Here is a 3801-nt window from a genome sequence, read left to right as displayed (position 1 = left end):
ATGCAATCCAGCAGAGTACTGACCAGTGCATATATGCAAGAAAGCTGCCTCCATTTGGGGAGAAAAACGTTATGAAAAGATTGGAAAATAGTGCACAAAGCTCACATGCAGCCAGAGATAGCACCTCTTCTCATGTACCAGACTGAATAAACTAATAATTCATGTGTTATTTGGTATACTACACAGGAAAGTATTGCCTCAGTAGTGAAAAATAATTAGCCCTACTACCCAAGAGTTGTCTAACACCGTAAAAACAAGACTCAAAATGATGATCAAACTGTTTTCAAGTAATCAGCTGCATCATCCCAAAGTGGGGACTAGAAATTAAAAATATATATATTTATAGGAATATAAAAATCCAGAACTCAATAAGGTAAAATCCACACTGTCTGGCTTTCAATCACAGATTGTCAGGCATAACAAAGCAGCAGAAAAACGCCATCCATATTGAGGAGAGTAATCAATCAACTGAAATGCACCCAGAATTGACAATAGATGTTAGAACTGGCAGACAAAGATGTTTAAAGTTATTAGAATTATATTCCACATGTTCAAAAAGTTAAGTAGATCTGTGGGTGATAGGTTTTAAAAACCAAATTGAACATCTACAGTTGAAAACTATAATATCTGAGATTAAAAAAAATTTCAGTATCTGAAATGTGATAAATGACAGATTAGATATGGCAGAAGAAAATATTAGTGAATTAGAAGGCACAGCTGTAGAAACTACCCAAAATGAAACACACAGAGAAAAATAATTTTTTTAATATAAGGAGAGCATCATTGAACTGTGGGGCTTCAGGTAGCCTAATGTATAAATAATTGGAATCCCAAAGGAGAGAAGAGGTGGAAAGAATCAGAAAAAGCATTTGAAGAAATAATAGCTCAAAACTTTTTAAATTTGATGAAAGTTATTAATCCACAAATCCAAGAAGCTCAATGAATTCTAAGCACAAGAAACATTGAGAAAATGACACCAAGACATATTGTAATTAAATTGCTAAAAAAAAAAACAGTAATAAAAAGAAAATCTTAAAAGTAGCCAGAGGAAAAAAGACACTATATATAGAAGGGAAAAGAAGATAACTATAGTATTGCTGATTTCTCATCAGAATAATGAAAGCAAAAAGACAGTGGAAAATGATTCTTCAATTGCTGAAAACAAAATGTCAACCTAGGTGGCTCACACTTATAATCCCAGACCTTTGGGAAGCCCAGGTGGTAGGATCACTTGAAGCTAAGAATTTGAGACCAGCCTAGGCAACATAGCAAGACCCCAATCTCTACAAAAACAATTAAATTAAAAATTAGCCTGGTGTGGTGGCATGCACTTGTAGTCCCAGCTACTTGAGAGGTTAAGGCAAGAGAATCACTTGAGACCAGGACTTCAAGGTTGCAGTGAGCTTTCATTACACCACTGCACTGCAGCCTGGGTGACAGAGAGAGACCCCTTCTCTTTACAAAAAAAAAAAGGGAAAAAAGGCAACCTAGAATTATATGCTCAGTGAAAAGGTCTTCTAAAGATGAAAAGAAAAGACTTTTTTTTTAAGTGGGAATGTGACTTGTCATTTATCTCAATTAAAACTTAAATGATCTTACAAATCCTCTGAAAAGTAAAACTGACACTTTTATAAACAGAAATATATGCAAACAGTCGCAATATGCATTAGGACAACTGATGTTATTTCTTACATGCCAGGCAGTTCTTCCATCCTGGAAAACACCTCTTACCTGAAAGGTTTTTTTCTCCTATAAATTTGCATCTAAGTTATTTTTAAAGAGTCAAAAACAGTGCAGAGCATCTTTGAATTGATCAACAAGCATATTATACAATTGTACTATAGTTCTACTCTGAATACGATAGCTAAAGACAAATCAACCTTCTCTTTACAGAACACAGGCTCCAAATGTAATTTCTTAAATCATGGCCTGCCACTGTACAAAACCTTATCTTGTACTAAAAGGATCTGTAGCTTTTCCAGTTGAGAATGGAGTTCAGAATACTGAATCAACATGGGAAAAGAGAGAAATTGAGGATGAAGAAAACTCAGCTACATTTCCTATAGGAAGGGGAGATTTTGACAATGAGCAGTCTAGAAAAGAAGACATTTACAGACATGCAAAAGCTAAAGTATTGTATCACCAGCAGATTTGCACTCTAAGAAATGTCAAAGAACATTCTTTAGGCAGAAGTACCCTGGTACCAGATGGAAATATGAATCAGCACGAGGAAGAAAGAGCACTAGAAATGGTAACTACATGAGTAAAAGAATTTTAAAATTTTTATCTGAATATATTTAAAAGATCATTAAAGCCAGGCACAGTGGCTCATACTTGTATTCCCAGGATTATGGGAGGCTGAGGCAGGAGGATAGCTTAAGCCCAGGTATTTGAAACTAGCCTAGGCAACATAACAAGACCCCCATCTCTAAAAAAAATTAGCCAAGCATTGGGGCGCTGCCTGTAGCCCTAGCTACTAGGGAGACTCAGGTGGGAGGATCACTTGAGCCCAGCAGTTTGAGGTTGCAGTGACCTACGATAATCATGCCACTGCACTCCAGCCTAAGTGGATAATTGACTACTTTAACAGAGATAACAATATATTGCATAACATGTATAGCAACAATAGCATAAAGGCCTGGAAGGGAGAAATAGTAGTGTCCTACTATAAGATTTTTATAATATATATGTAGTACTGTAATATTACTTGAAGATATACTGTGATAAGTTAAAGAGGTAACTATAAACCCTAAAGAAAACACTAAAATAATAAAATAAAAAGTTATAGCTAATACACCAGCCATAAAAAAGTCAAAAAAAAAAATCCAAAGGCAAGAAAAAGAGAATAAAAATTGACAGGAAACTTAGAAAATAAATAGCAAGATGATAGATTTAACTATATCAATAATTATATTAAATGTATACAATATAAATACCTCAATTAGAAGGTAGAGATTATTAGACTGGATAAAAGAGCAAAAATCAATTATTATGCTGCCTACCAGAAATGCACTTTAACTATGGAGACACAATTGAGTTAAAAGTAAAGGAATGACAAGAGATATACCATTGTAACACTAATCAAAATAAAGCTGCAGTGACTATTTTAATATCAGATACAGAATATGTCAGAGCCAAGAATATTACCTGGGATAAAGTCATTTAAATTGATAAAGGGGTCAATTAAGGAGGTGCATATAACAATACTAAACATTATGCCCTTAATAATGGCTTCAAAGCACATGAAGCAAAAACTGATAGAACTGGAAGGAGAAATAGAGAAATCTATAATTACAGTTGGAACAGTCAATGCCCATCTCTCAATAATAGATAGGACAAGTAGACAGAAAATTATCAAGGATATTGTATTCATTTTCCACACGTAGTCCATTTTCACAGTGCTATAAAGATATGACCTGAGACTGGGTAATTTATAAACAAAAGAGGCTTAATTGACTCACAGTTCCCCATGCCTGGGGAGGTCTCAGGAAACATACAATCATGGCAGAAGGTGAAGGGGAAGCAAGGCCTGTCTTACATGGCAGCAGGAGAGAGACAGCATGCAGGGGAAACTGCCACTTGTAAACCAGCATATCTCGTGAGAACTCCCTCACTATCACGATAACAGCATGGGTGGAACTGCCCCTGTGATCCAGTCACCGCCCACCGGCCCCTCCCTTGACATGTGGGGATTACAATGGGAGATGAGATTTGAGTGGGGACACAGAGCCAAACCATATCATTCTGTCCCTGGCCCCTCCCAAATCTCACATCCTTTTTGCATTTCAAAACCAATCATAC

This window comes from Rhinopithecus roxellana, chromosome 11 (genome assembly GCF_007565055.1).
Source record: "Rhinopithecus roxellana isolate Shanxi Qingling chromosome 11, ASM756505v1, whole genome shotgun sequence".
NCBI classification, from domain to species: Eukaryota; Metazoa; Chordata; class Mammalia; order Primates; family Cercopithecidae; genus Rhinopithecus; species Rhinopithecus roxellana.
This window is presented reverse-complemented; position numbering follows the sequence as displayed.